General features: G+C 31.5%; 1 non-coding gene across 1 annotated transcript; it reads right to left on the bottom strand.

The window, feature by feature from the left end:
* Window positions 1-868: 868 nt before the first annotated feature.
* On the bottom strand, window positions 869-971 carry LOC141570834 (U6 spliceosomal RNA). Its single transcript, XR_012495286.2, has one exon. It is a non-coding gene; the product is annotated as a U6 spliceosomal RNA (small nuclear RNA).
* Window positions 972-15,672: the final 14,701 nt, after the last annotated feature.

The following is a 15,672-nucleotide window of genomic DNA, read 5'->3' on the forward strand; positions in this document are numbered from 1 at the left end:
GATATACAGTCAGTTAATTTTTCTCTTAAGTCTACACCTATTCCATGTCCCACACCCCAACTTAGATAGGTTTAAATCAGATCTATATATTACATTACTGCATCCATAGATCCTTCAATATGGATCTATAAGAGATACTTTAAAAATCATAATTCCAATATTTTTTATCATCCCTAAAGTAATTAGCATGATTCTTTATGTCATGAAATAAACAATATTCATGTTACCTCCAAAATTTTATAGTATTTTTAACTTACAATCTATTTGTTTAAATCAGGAAACAAAGTACATACAATGCATTTTACAGGTATAGTTTAAATTGCTTTTAATTTATTTTAAATTGCTTCTCATCCCTTTTTTCCCCCCTTATAATTTAGTCAGTAATGAAACCAAGGGCATGATCTTATATAATTTTGCACATTCTGGATTTTGCTTATTGCATCCCTTTGTATCACTTAAGGTGGTCTGCATACCACTTTATTTCCTATAAAAATGCAGTTACATTTAGAAGGCTGATCAAATTTGTTCTATTGTTTGATATTAATATTTCATAGGTGGAGCTATGAGCTTCCAATTGTATTATATCAAGAGGTAAGTCATATCTGATTTTCACTCTTACTGTTTTTACTAAAACTTCTCAAACTAGCTAGCATATATTTTAGTATCAATATGAACCCATAATGATACCGATTCTAATATTTGTACTAAAATTAAGATTACTGAAACAGTTTAAAATGTCCTTGAACTTATTTGTTTCACTTTCCATATTATTTTAATTTTAATTTACTCTTTATATATGTATTTGTTTTTATTGTGGTAAAATACATATAACATAAAACTACCTTTTTAACCACTTTTAAGAGTCCAGAAAAATATGGAATGCTTCACTAATTTACGTGGCATCTTTGCACAGGATCCATGCTAATCTTTTCTGCATCATTCCAATTTTAGTATGTGTGCTGTTGAAGCAAGACCTTGCAATTTCTTTTTATCTTTAGGATATATTTGAATACCTGACATGCTCTATATCGCAAATTATAATTTCTTAAAATCCCAATCATGAGTAGATCTGGTGACCGTTAAACATTTTTCGTTGCAAATACATTTGACTGTTTTATCATTTGTCTATTTAATGATTATGCTTATTTGTCATGAATATTTTTTGGACAAATTACATAACAAAATTTGTTAATTTTATCTTTTATTGATTACATTTTGTGAGTCATACTTAAGACTGTTATTTTACTTTCAAGTTTATACACGAATTCAAACATATTTTGTTCTAATAGTTGCATGTATAGTGTGGAGATAATTTTTTCTTTTCTTCACATAGACCTTGCCATTTATCCAACACTATTAATTATAGATAATATATTTTACTCACTGATTTCTGATAGTAGGTTTATAATATACTAAATTTTCACTTGTAAATCCTATGTCTATTTCCAGATTTTCCATCCTGGCCTTTTCACATTCCGATATCTTACTCTTTTAATTATAAAGGACATAAAATACAGTTCATGTGGTAAAGAGGAGCTAAAACACCTTTTTCATGGTTTCTCTATTCTTGCTTGTTTTTTTGTTTTTTTTTAATTCAAATGCACTTTATAATTAACTCTTCTAGTTCAAGTAAAAATAAAGATTTTCTTATTGCAGTAATATTAAATTTATAAACTGAAATATTTTATTGATATGCAGGTGCATTATTGGTTTGTGGAATAATTTAGTACAGTTTTTATCAGGTTCTGTAATCAATATTACGCTCACCTTAAAACAAATATTTGTAAGGTTTTTTTCCCCACTTTGTTTATGCTTTAAAATAGTTTAAGTAGTACCGGTATTATCATTAAAGTTGTTTAAAGCAATTCACTTGCTTTAAACTCATCCTTACAAAGGAGACATCAAGTTTCCTACACTCTTCAGCTGTTTTAGTAAGACAGTTACACCAGTTTTCTACTCCAAAGTGTCTTCTGTTGCTTTCAGAATAAATTGGTCTCAGCAATCTGGGTTTACCAGCCTCAGGGCTATCAGAAAATTTTTTTTTTTGTCTTCTTTCTACTTCCTGTCACGCACTTTATTATATACACAGATATTGGTAGTTTGTCACAGCTCAAAGGAATTCTGTGATTTTAAGGATATCACTTCATGTCTTTAGTTTAAAATGATTTATTTTATTTATTTACTTATTTAATGCTTTAACACATTCATTACTATATCTGTTTTGGGGGGAGATTCAAGAAGACTTAATTTTATCGCCACTGCTTGAATAACATGCTTTTAATGGACTTTATTTTTTAGAGAATTTTAGGTGCATAGCAATATTGAGCAGAAGGTACAGATTGATTTTTATATTCTGTGATATCCTGTAACTTTGCTATAATCATATTAATTTCATTTTTTTATTCCTTCAGATTTTGTATATAGATAAACATGCCATCTATAAACAAACTTATTTTTTTTCTTCTTTCTCAATTTATATACCTTTTTATTTCCTTTTCTTGTCCTATTGTGTTAGGTAGGATTTCCAGTACAATGTTGAAAAGAAGTAGCAAAGGGGACATCCCTCCTGATCTTAGTGGGTATGCTTCACATTTGTCACCATTAAGTATGATGATGGACACAAGCTTTCTGCAGATATTCTTTATAAGTTGAGGAAGTTCCCTTCAAATCTTAGTTCACTGAGAGTTTTGATCATAAATGGAGGTTGAATTATGTCAAATACCTTTTCTGCATCTATTGATATGTTCATGTAATTTTTCTTTAGCCTACTTGATGTGATGGATTACATTAATTGATTTTCAAATGTTGAACCAGGCTTGCGTACTTGGGATACGTTCCATTTGGTCATGATATATGATTAATGTTGTCCACTGTTGGTTTTGATATAATATTTTGTTGAATTAATATATATATAGTTTTCTTGTAATGTCTTTGGTGTTGGTATTAGGGTAACAGTAGTCTTCTAAAATGAGTTAGGAAGTGCTCCCTCTGAGTCTATCTCCTGAAAAAGATGGTAGAGAATTGGTATAATTTCATCCTTGGTGTTTGGTAGAATTCTCCAGAGAACCCATGTGGGCCTGATGCTTTCTGTTTTGGATGATTATTATTTATTCATTCTGTTTTAAAAATAGATATAGGCCTAATCAGATTGTCTATTTTCTTGTGTGAGTTTTGGAAGCTTGTATCTTTCAAGGAATTGGTTCATTTCCTCTATGTTATTAAAAATGTTGGTATAGAGTCGCTCATATTATTCCTTTATTGCTTTTAAAGTCCATGGGACATGTAGTGATGCCCCCTCTTTCATTTCTCATATTAGTAATTGGCATCCTCTCTTTTATTCTTAGTTGCCCTGGCTAGAGGCTTATTGATTTTTATTGCTCTATCCAAAAATCAGTTTTCACTTTTATTGATTTGTGCTCTAATTTTATTATTCCTTTTCTTCTGTTTATTTGGATTTAATTTGCTATTTTTTTTATAGATTCCTAAAACGAAGCTAAGATTGTTGATTTTATATAATTCTTCTTTTCTAATATATGCATTCAGTTTTATAGATTCTCCTGTAAGCACCACTTTTGCTGTATCCCAGACATATTGATAAGTTGTATTTTCTATTTTTATTTAGTTCTACATATTTTTAATTTTTTCTTATATTTCTTCTTTAAACCCTATATTACTTAGAAGGGTGTTGTTCTCTAACTATTTAGTTTCCAATTATCTTTCTGTTATTGATTTCTTGTTTAATTCCACTGTAGTCTAAGAGCAAACATTGTGTGATTTCTAGTCTTTTAAATTTATTAAAGTATGCTTTATGGCCCAGAATGTGGTCTATTTTTGTGAGTGTTCCATGTGAGCTTAAAAAGAATGTTTATTGTATTCAGCATATTTTTGCCTATTTTCTTTATTGAAGAAAATGTAATCTCCTCTCCTTTAGTCAGGACTTTCTCCATTTAGTAAGAAAATACATTTAAATATTGAAACAAATGTATCCATAATTTAACCTGAGTTTCTGAATTAATAAGGATACTTTTAGTATATTCAGTGTTTACAAAACAAATCCTGAAATCTCAGTGGAATACCACAATGAAGATTTATAGTTCTTACTTATGCAGTCCAGTACTGGTGGTTGGTTTCCTTAACAATTATCCTCTGAATAGTGACTCAAGAATCATTATGTCATATCAGGACTTTTTAGCAGGGAAGAGTGATGATGAGATTTTTATAGAGCTTTGTCTCATGTCATTTCTATTAATTCTCCCTTTCCCACAATTGGCACAAATCCCAAAGCATGGGAGTTGGGAAATACTGAGATGCTTGATAAGCAATACATATCTATGCCATATTTTTCACTTAGGGTTGGTAAATTTTGCTTCCTTCCACCTGCAGAGTTTCTCCCATTACATTTAGATGGTATTTAACACCTCTTCAAGGGAAGCCTTTATTCCATGAGCTTTAAGAATTAAAAAAGAAGCCAATCCCAGCTCTACCCATGATAGAATAGATGCTATTGTACTTACTCTATGCAGTCAGTCACACACAAAGTACATATATATGTGTGTGTGTGTGTGTGTGTGTATGTGTGTGTATGTATATATATATGTATATATATATGTGTATATATATATATGTATATAAACAACTCAAGCAGAAAGTGGGAAGTATATAATACAGGCTGACAGTACTTGAGAAAAGGAAGCACATTTAAATTAAATTAAAATGAAGCCTCGGCTTACATCCTGGTTTTATCTGTGGGAGTATTTCCCAAATCACAGTGCAGGTGAATAGAATTCAGAAAGAAGAGGGCAGTATCACGGGTTGGAAAAATCAAAATCACAGTTCATTTTTGCTATATTGATGGCTTGGGATTCAGGAACAAGGATTCAAAAAGAAAGGCACTGGAGAGAAGGAGCCACAATAAGATATATAAAATTATTCCTGTGTGTTTGGATCACTGCTAAGCTGTGTACCCAAGGGGTAAAACTCCAGGATGTCTAACAGAGAACAACCAGAGGGAATTAAGAGAGATTTGAGTAGATACATGGTTCTATAGAACTACTGGAGTTCAAGCCCAGTTAGAGATACCTTAGTGAGTACCCAGGGTTTTCAGTGGGGAAACCAGAAAGGCCATGCTCTAGAAATAAGGACCAAATCCTAGAATTACAGTACATGCCCTCAGAGTGAAAGATCTCCCTAGGAGAAATAGAAGGCATGTCCAATATATTATGTCTAACATATGACATATGATATAAAATTACTAATTACATGAATAACTAGCAAAAATTATAAGTAATAAAGTATAAAATAGTCTATTGCAAGAGCAGGCCCAAGGATGATACAAATATTATAGTTAGTCAATAAGGACTTCAACATATCTGTGATTCATATGTCATAGAACAGAGAGAAAAAGTAAAACAATGTGATTGAAAGATGGATAATATCAATAGAATGCTTATATATTTATATAAAGAAGAATCAAGTGGAGCTCATGGAAATTATTAAAAGCAGACCAAACATAGGATAGACTATATATTGGACTCACATAAATCATTAGAAAAGATATGCAAAATGAAACATAGAGAGAACAAAGAACACAATTATAACAAAACAAAACAGAGAATACATGATATGTGGAAATTGGTCTAAAAGGAGTCCCAGAAGAAGAAGACAGAAAATTAGGATAGAAACAAAACTTGAAAATAATGGATGATAATTTCCTATATCAGTTGGCAGATATTGCAGTGAATCCAATTGGGATAAATACAAAGAAAAACATACCTAGGTGTACATAATCAAATTGTTCACAAGCAAATGCCAAGTGATAACACTAAAATCAGTACGAAGGGAAAAAAGTTATATGACATTTAATAGAAAAAATAATATATTATATATACATATACATATATTATATAATATATGTGTATATATGTGTGTGTGTGTGTGTGTGTGTGTGTGTGTGTGTGTGATGTTCATAAAGAATGGAAGTCAGAAAAAATAGAAAGATATGTAATCTAAATTCAATTAGTATGGAAGTCGGGAAAATATAGTTTGCTGGATTGCTCCCTACTTGTTTCCCACCCTATATAGAATAGGGCAAGGAAAGTTCAGGAAAAGTATAGGAGAACAAAAAAAACAAATTATCTGCACTGTGGGAAATAAGAATATTGGCAGATGAAATAGTTATCTTAGGGACATATTCAACATTAGATTTTGATGAGACATCCCAATGGAGATTTCAAGTAAAAAGTTAGATATGTGATTTTAGATTGCAAAGGAAATTCCTAGAATTCATACACACTATATAATATTTTTTGAGAATAGCATATAAGAAATAAGTATCTCAGTTCAAGTTCTCAAGAATCCCAAGTAAAATTTCTCAAACTCATAAAAAATAGATTTTGACCTGATGTACACTCATAAAATTTAATATTCTAATTTGTGATAGATATTCTAAACTCAAGGAATATCAATTCCTAGATTAAAGTATAGCATCAAAATTTGTACACATTGACACTGTCATATTTCCCAAGACTATTATTCCCATCTTGCCCATGATTGATTTTACTGAACAATATAAATTTGAAAAAACAAATCTAATTTAGTTTTTATAAAAAATCATGTATATTATATACAGTTTTATTGATAATATTATTTTCTAGATCATTCACTATTCTATTTCATCAGCTCTCTCAGAATAAATTTCCCTTGGGATCAATGCACAAATTTCTGTGTTTTCCTTTAGTAATTTGTTGGCTTAAATCTTACAAACTCTGAATCAAGTGATTGATCATTTTTCTCATTATTTTTACAGGTAAACAGGTTTTCCATCTCTTACAAGTATGCTGGACTTCTCAGCATGTATCCTAAGAATTAAATTCAGACTCAGTTTGCATCTTTGTGTTTACTGCTTCTTATGGGTTGATTTGTGTCCTCCAAAAAGATATGTTAAAGCTCTAAACTTAAGTGCCTGAGACTGTGACCTTGTTTAGAAATAGGGTTGACGTAGATGTAGCTAGTTAAGATAAAATCATACTGGAGTAGGGCGAGCCCCTGATTTAATATGACTGGTGTCCTTAAAATGAGAAGGAAGATGACGTGTAGAAACATATATATAGGGAGTATGCTGTGTACAAAAGAGGCAAAGATTGCAGTGATGTAGCTGCAAGCCAAGGAATGACAAAAATTGTCAGCCACCACCAGAAACTAGGAAGAAGCAGGAAGAATTTTACTCATGGGCCTGCTGACACATTGATTTCAGACTGGCATTCAGAACTGTGAGAGCATAAATTTCTGTTGTTTTAAGACACCCAGTTTGTGGTATGTTGTTATTTTAGCCCTAGGAAATTAATACACTGCTTTTATACTCAATTCCTTCACTTATTTTATTTCACTTCCCTTCCTTGTAGAATATATATTTTAATAGGACTCCTTGAACTTCCCTTTTTATGAAATGAGGCCAAATTTCTGTCTATTCATTCACTATAATATCAAAATTTAATATGTGACCCATGTCTCCAAGTAACTTACAATCTTATGGATGTTTTAAGACTCAATGCCCATGAAACTTAATGAAAAACACACAATAATAGACACCTAAGTTATAAATTATTTGGAGGAAAAAAATACTTCTGTAAGAATTTAGAGCTGGGATTATTCACTGTATGTCGAAGTAAACAATAAACATGAAAAGTGTCAATAAATCAGGATTTAAGCTGAAGTGTAAGGAATGGATAGGGATGATTTCAGCTGGTGAAGAAGATTGGATGGTATTTCAGGAAGGAAGGAAGAAAGTTGAGCAATGTTACTAAGATAAGCAAGTACACGGTATAAATAAATGGTGATGTAGTCTCTAGAGAAAGGTTCATAGTTGGCAGTAGTATAAAATAGTCTTGTCTAAATGGGAGGTAGAAAAATTGCAGGAAATCTGAAAAAAATAAGGACAGAAGTTTAAGTCTGTTTAGGAAGGCAACTGGGAGATGTTGTAGATTTTTTTGAGCACTAATAGAATGAAAGGACCTAAGGGAGATTAATCCAGAGATAGCGTGCAAGATAAATTAGAGTCTGAGAAAGCAAAAAGAGTCAGAGAAAAGAGTCAAGAAAGAGAGTTATTTTAGAAAACAGATAAAAAATTTAAACCTCTGGTGTTAGGGGCCTAAATCAATGCTACAGACCTGGGAAGATCAGCTACATTATCTGAAGTTTTCTTGAAATTCTAATTTCTCTATTACTGTTTAATTTTTCTCTTTCATGTCGGTAGTATTTGAGCCACTGGCATCTATTTCAGGGATCTTTTTACTGATAATAAAAGATTTCTGCCTAACCTTGGAAGACCTTGCATAAACTTTGATTTTTAAAAGCACTTAACATCCATGATATATGAATGTATTTATAATACTCACTACTGAAGCTCAGTATTGAGAGAATGCCACTTTGACATTTCCAGCTATGTTATCTTTAATTTCCAAGCTGTGTTAATTTTTCTGACTGTAAAACCTTCCTTTCCACCTCATTATCTCTTTTCCTAAGACTATTCTAGTGAGCTTGTGTGTCTGAAATAGGTAAACTCTATTTTCATGATGCTTTTTCCTTTGAATTTTTTTCTTTCTCATCCAATCTTTCTCTTTTAAAAAATGTAACCTCTTTATATATAGATTTCAAGGGCACGTCTTGTGGCATAATAGAGTTTGAGGATTCTTTGGCCTGATACCTCTTTTTAGACTGAAATTTATGGAAGTAAGTTGAGACATCACTCAAATTGCAATATCATCAGTATTATATGGTGATTTTTTTTTAACAGCAACACTGAAGAATTCGTTATGTTTATTAAAAAATGTTTTTTGTGGATATTTTCATTTTTTAATATAAACATTTTTTCCCAAATGTATGTTTCTCATGAAGAGTCCTTTGAGTTATTTATGCAAATTTATAAAAGAAACTGGCAGAGTTCAAATGAAAGACACTGAATATCCAAAGTATGTTCATTTAAGTCACTCAGGTTTGCAAAATGAAGAAAAAAAAATATTGATCAGTACTCAGAAAAATGGAATGATTGAAGATTGCTCAAAACATGTTCTACAAATGAAAACATTTGAAGGTGGTTTGTTTTAAGACATAAAATTTTGATAATTCTTTAAATCAGAGCCAACCGGGCATCCATTCCCTTTAAAATCTCTATCTGCTGCTGAGAAACCAGCATAAATAGTTACATGACAACCTGTATTGTATTTTGAGATTTAAATTCCTAGGTTAGTGATTTTACATTACTGTAGGTATGTATTATACTTTTTAGAAATATTATAGATGCTTCAGTGGTACCATTTTTTTCCAAGTAAATCTTACAATTAACTTTTAGCTGCATCAATTGTACAAATATAAATTGTAATTAATATAACAACATAACTAATATAAATTGTGTGTTTTTGAATTATATGTATATATAATATATGACTTTCTGTTTTATAATTAGAAACAAAATTAAGTTCATTCTCTGGCAGAGCTTTGCATTATTATTGTTGTTTTTTTTTACCAAAATTGTATGTGAACCAAAATGCCTATGATAAATATCTATTGTTTTTATTCTTGTCAATATTATCTATTTTACATTATCAATTATACGATGTTATAATTTTGAACACATGACTATTTCTTCTACTACAATATAACTCTTGAAGATAAAACTGTTAATAGAAAGATCTAACATGATTTTACTTAGTGATCTGTACTTGGTTAGTGCTTAGTACATTTATTGGTAAGTGAATGCATGAATTATGCTGCTTACCAATCTTTTTTTTAATTATTATTCTTGAGTTTGTTTCAAAAGAGGGATGTTAATCTTTAAGCATTTAATTTAAATGAGTACGTAGTTGTCCTTGGACTTAAAAAAAATCAAATCTAATTTAAAATTATTTTACACTGAACTAAATTGACTTGCTTTATATAATTACTTTTATAAAATTATTTTTATATATTATGTTTTCTTAGGTGATTCATTCTAGAGTGCATTCCAGAATTCTTCTGATGAGCTAAGAATGATTTATAGCCATCTTATACATTTAGATTTTGATTTGCTATTTTGACATTTTTCTCTTAAAGAAAATATGACCATTTTAATAGGCTTATGATTCCAAATCATTGTGGAAGATATTTTTTGGACTGTTTAGATGTTCTTATGCTAACTTGATGGTATTTTGGATGAATATATCTTGTTTTGATTTACAGTATATGAACATTAAGGGAATGTGTAGGGAGGAAATAGACTTTCATGTGGTTTCTTGTCATAGCGATCACTGAATAGTATTTGGCAAATTCATTATTCAGTATTTAGGGAAAATATCAACTTAAAATAATAGTTCTTAACCAGGGGGATGCATCATCATAACCTGAGGAGCTTTCTGAAAATATATTGGACTACACTCGAAGAAATTCTTATGTAGACCCGGACTGGTAATCAGCTGTATATAACTGGAAATTTTACTCAGGTGATTATTGAGAACAGCCTTATTATAAACACTGGATAGGATACAATGCTCATGCTAGAGACACATATTTATGTTCCAGCTAACTTAGACATACACATAGATTCCTATGATATAAATATTTTTGTTGTTGTTGTTGTTGTTTGATACTCTAGGAGCCAGGCCAATAAGCCAAATATCAATATATCACTGTGATGGTGTTGGTGAGTAGTTTTTCCAAGCTGGTGTGGTTTTATTAATGACAAATAAGAAAGAGCCAAAATTAGTCAATATTAAGAATTTATCCATTTGTATCTCCATGTCTTACTCTCTGCTTCCCCTTAGGGATTCCACAATTGCTTTCCTTTCTGTACCCTTAGCTTCTTAACCTCCTAAGTTGGTTCTTCTTCACTTCAAGAAAGTTCATCCTTCCCAGTGGATGCAAAATATCCTTCTCTCTATACTGTATTTGAGAAAATTAATACTCTGAAACGCTGCCAAAATCACATCCCCTTCCAAGCTACATAAAAAGGTCCTTTCATAAACAGTAATCATGTTTAGTGAATATTGCACTAGGCTTTGTACAGATTGTAGTTGGTTTTGCACAGCAGATTGCACTTGACTTTGCACAGCATAATGCACTAGGCTTTTCCACTTGATTCCATGCTGCCAACCTTAGGCTAGAAACAGAAAATTCCCATATAGAGGGTAATATGAAGTCTCTACTCAACAGTAACATATACTGTTAGTCAGTGACTAACCAGCACAATTATACCTCCCCTATTATAGCTCAAATCTGAGACAGACAGAACAGAAAGGGGCAGGAGCATGGTACAGATGCCAAGAGTAAGCAGAACTAATGAAGAAACAGGTTTCAGTGTTATCATTTCCAGTATGCAAAATGCATCAGTCTCTCCTACATCATTATATACTACCTCTTAATTTGGAGTTTCTTTACTTTTTCCTTGAAGATTCCACACATATACTCTGATATCCCAGATGAAAATAAATATACATGATTCATTGGCACGTGTTAGATTATGAAACATAATACTACATAAAATAAGTACATAAAAGAATCCAGACAGGGAAATTATACTTTTTGCCCTGAATTGATATAAAACAAAAATCATCAAAAAATTAACACATGTAGATAAACACCCATGAGACTATGCTTCCTGATCAACATAGCCTTAATATTCCCCTCAGCTTGATTTATCATTAATTGATTATAATAGTTTTAGATGGAATTCTTCATGACTTTAGGCCCCTGACTTCTCACAGAACATTTACTTTAGAAAACATGGAAGAATATTATTAACATATGACACAGCAATCCCTCTCCTGGATATCTAGCAAAAAAAAATCTGAAAATATTAATCCGTAAAGATATATGTACACCAATGTTCATTGCAGCATTATTTATGGTGGCCAAGACATGGAAGCAACCAGTATCCTTTGATAGACAATTGGAAAAAGAAGTTGTGGTATAGATAGATACACAATGGAATACTACTCTGCCATAAGAAAAGATGAAATACTGCCATTTGTGACAACGTACATGGATCTTGAGATCATTATGCTAAGCGAAATAAGTCAGACAGAAAAAGTCGAGAACCATATGACTTCACTCATATGTGGGATATGAAACTGAAGGCAGCAAAGAAACAAGACAAGCAAATAAAGAAACAAAAACTCACAGACACAGACAGCAGTTTAGTGGTTACCGGAGGGTAAGGGGGGTGGTGGATGGTAGAAGAGGGTAAAGGAGGTCAAATACATGGTGATGAAAGGAGAATTGACTCTGGGTGGTGAACACATAATGTAATATATAGATGGTGTATTACAGAATTGTACACTTGAAACACTTATTTTTTGCTGACCATTGTCACACCAATAAATCTTAATAAAGAAAAAAAGAAATCTTGGAATTGTAAATTCCTTCTCTGCCTCTCTGAGATGTAAATCTTTTGAAAGCATCTTGTCAGGTTTAAAACAACCCAGGCATATCTCAAGTAGCTGGAAGCCATCCCTTGAAATACAATCATCAAGAAAGATAGGGCCCCTGACTCTTAGTTTCTGTGAGAGTCTAACTGGCTTGACCTCCCTGCTAGTTATAAAACTAACCTGTCCTGAAGATAGGAGAAGGGTTACTCTTCCAATTAGAAAGTTTCAGTTAGCAAACAAAGGTGGCCTGTGATTCCTCTTATCTCAGTTCTCAAAAATTCTTATCCATTTCTTTTTCTTTTTCAGTAATGTTCAGCTCAGACAGAGTTCTAGTCTCTTTCCCTAATTGCATTAGTCTTGAATAAAGTCTCCATTACCTGTTTAACTTCATCTGGTACAATTTTTGCTTTGACTTATGGTAGAAATCTTACACACTGACAGGTTCCAAGACTGTCAATATACACTAAAGCTGTATAATATTAGCAGAGAATAGGGAGAAGTGAGACTATATGATCAGGGAAGTTCAAACCAGAAAGAAAGTTGACTGGGGAGGTAGAAAGTGTTCCCTGCTTTTAAGGTGGTAAGTTATCCTTTTTCTAGTACTGCCCTAAATAATATTCCATTTCTTCACAAACTCACTAAGACAATTTTCTATGATTTGTTGTACTAGATTTCAAAGATCATTTACCGCTACTGTCTTTATTCCTACCCTAAGGATGATTAGCAAGGAGTCCTCAGAATTCTCCCTCCACAAGATGAATGAAAATTCTAAATTCTGGGTAAACTGTTCAGCAAACATGTTCAAAAGATGGAGATTTTTAAAAAGATACTAATCATGAGACACATGGACATTGTGGACATTGTAGTAAAATTCGGAGGCTATCTCTCTCTCTCTCTCTCTCTCTCTCTCTCTCTCTCTCTCTCTCTCTTTCTGCCTGTCTCTCTTTTTCCCAATTTCTGTTATTGGACAAACATACTTTCTCAGACTTCCTATTTATTTATCTCATCCTGTTTCCTCTGTAATCAGGAAGTCTTTTATTCTTCAAGTACTTATAACTTTTGAGATTAGACAGAAGGAAATTCCTTAGACCACCTAGAGTAGAAAGAAAATGCACGTCTTCATATTGTCTTGACCAAAAAGGACAAATTAAGTTGGGGAACATAGCCCCATAAAATAATAATGATGAGTATTTTCCCTCACTCTTGATTTCTCAAGCTTATATTTCCTTACCAACATTGATTTTTCATATTTTCTTACCGACAAGCAAATAAATATCTGACACCAACACAAAACATGCTCACGTGCACATGTGCGCATATGTACACACACACACACACACACACACACACACACACACACACACACACAATATACCTGAAAACAATCAGTGTAACGAAAATTGTTTTGAGGTACACCCAGAAACATTCAATACTGATTATAGTTACAATGAACTAGAAATCAAAATACCTGGAATCATATTTCTGTTTAGCTACTTATTAACTTTTTGCTTCCGAGCAAGACATTTAATTTCTATGAGCCTAAGTATTTTGCCTATATATGGAGATAATGATTCCTGCTTAAAAATATAAGAAGAATATTTTGAAAGGCAAATGTAATAATGAATAAGAAAATGATTCATGAAATACAAATCCCTATAAAACTGAAGATGGCAATGTTAAAGAAAATTGTCAATTATTGCTTAATGTTGTAATCTTTAATCAAGTATTGACTTCAACTACATTGCTATTTCAAAATCTAGTAGTTTACACTGATCAATTTCAGAAGAAATATCTTAGAGAATGTCAAACATTTTGGACAACACCCATTTTGTGCTTATATAAAGTGTAATTCACTTGAGATTTTTATTTACTTGAGATTTTTATTCAAGTTAAATGGTCTAATGTTTTACTCTATCTCAGTGTCTTCCTGTTGGAACTACTAAACTTACGGTTTGTAGGTGTATTATACAACAGTGTTTAAGTTTGTTAATTCTGATGAGTAAAAATTTGACAACTGTGATAGTTTTTTAAAGATATATTCTTTTCCTAAATTAACTTGAAACTATATGATGATTACAATAAAAATATTGATAGTTTCCTTTTATTTTTAAACTAGACAAAATGTATTGTAAGTAATATATTAAAAAATAAGCATAAAATAATCTAAAAACACTTTTAAAGAAGAATACTTAACAGATTTGCATTTCCACATGTCAGATATGCAGTTAAACTTTAAGTAAAGCGTTTCCTATAACTTTGCGACTTTACAGTAAGATCAGTGAAATAGAATGCAGAGACATGAAATAAATCCAACATCAACAGGTACCAGTTAAATGATTCATGATACCCTAAAAAATTTGATAAAATATTACATAGATATTTTGACCTCTTCAGAAGAGTAAAGTGGATCAACATTAAAGATAGGAATAATCTGCAAGATATGGATATTTAAAAAGAAATAATGGATGAGAGTGTCTTTTACTTGTCTATGCCTCTGTGTAAAAATATATATATATAAATAAATGTGCATTCGTTTTCATATATGATGAATATTTACCCCCAAACAATATTTATGGAAGTATACTTAAAACAACCTGTTATCAGCATTTATTTTTGCAAAAATGTTACTGGGAGTCTAAGGTAAAAAGGTAAATATTGGAGTTAAGATCTCCAAAAACTTTGCTTTTAACGTCTATTGAAGTTCTGTCTTAGATCCAATTTTAACATTTTTTCTAATGAATTTTTATTTTGTTTCATTTGTCTAGGAAACAGTATTGCATTATTTATAGTGGGTTAAATATGGTATTGAAATCCTGTTTTGTAGAAATGTTTTCAAGAAATTGAGTTTTTTTGCAGAATTTGTCTTTTAATAATTTTTTTTCTAATAACTTAGCAATAGGTGATTGCATACAGCAAAATTTATCACAGTGATTTTCTAGATGGATTAGAAATATAATATAATCAAAAGAGTGTTGAAGGTAATATAAATTACTTGGTTGAGTAGGGATCAGAGCACAACAATGTCCAGTTATTGACCTCCTCTGCAAGGCCCAGTTCTAGTACAAGTTCAAGGCTAAGTCTTGGCCTTGAATCTACAATCTAGATTAGAGCACGAAACACACCAGAATGCAAATAAAGCAAGTGATATAATTTCATATTTGATGGGTGCTTAGAATAGCTTAGGGAGGAGCTACTTAAGATAGAACACACACAGGATATTTCTTTGAGGAGATGACATTTCAACAAAAACTAATAAAGTGAAAATGAACTATGCAAA

The sequence above is a fragment of the Rhinolophus sinicus genome, chromosome 3, assembly GCF_057876585.1.
Source record: "Rhinolophus sinicus isolate RSI-liver-muscle chromosome 3, RSI-T2T, whole genome shotgun sequence".
In the NCBI taxonomy this organism is placed as follows: Eukaryota; Metazoa; Chordata; class Mammalia; order Chiroptera; family Rhinolophidae; genus Rhinolophus; species Rhinolophus sinicus.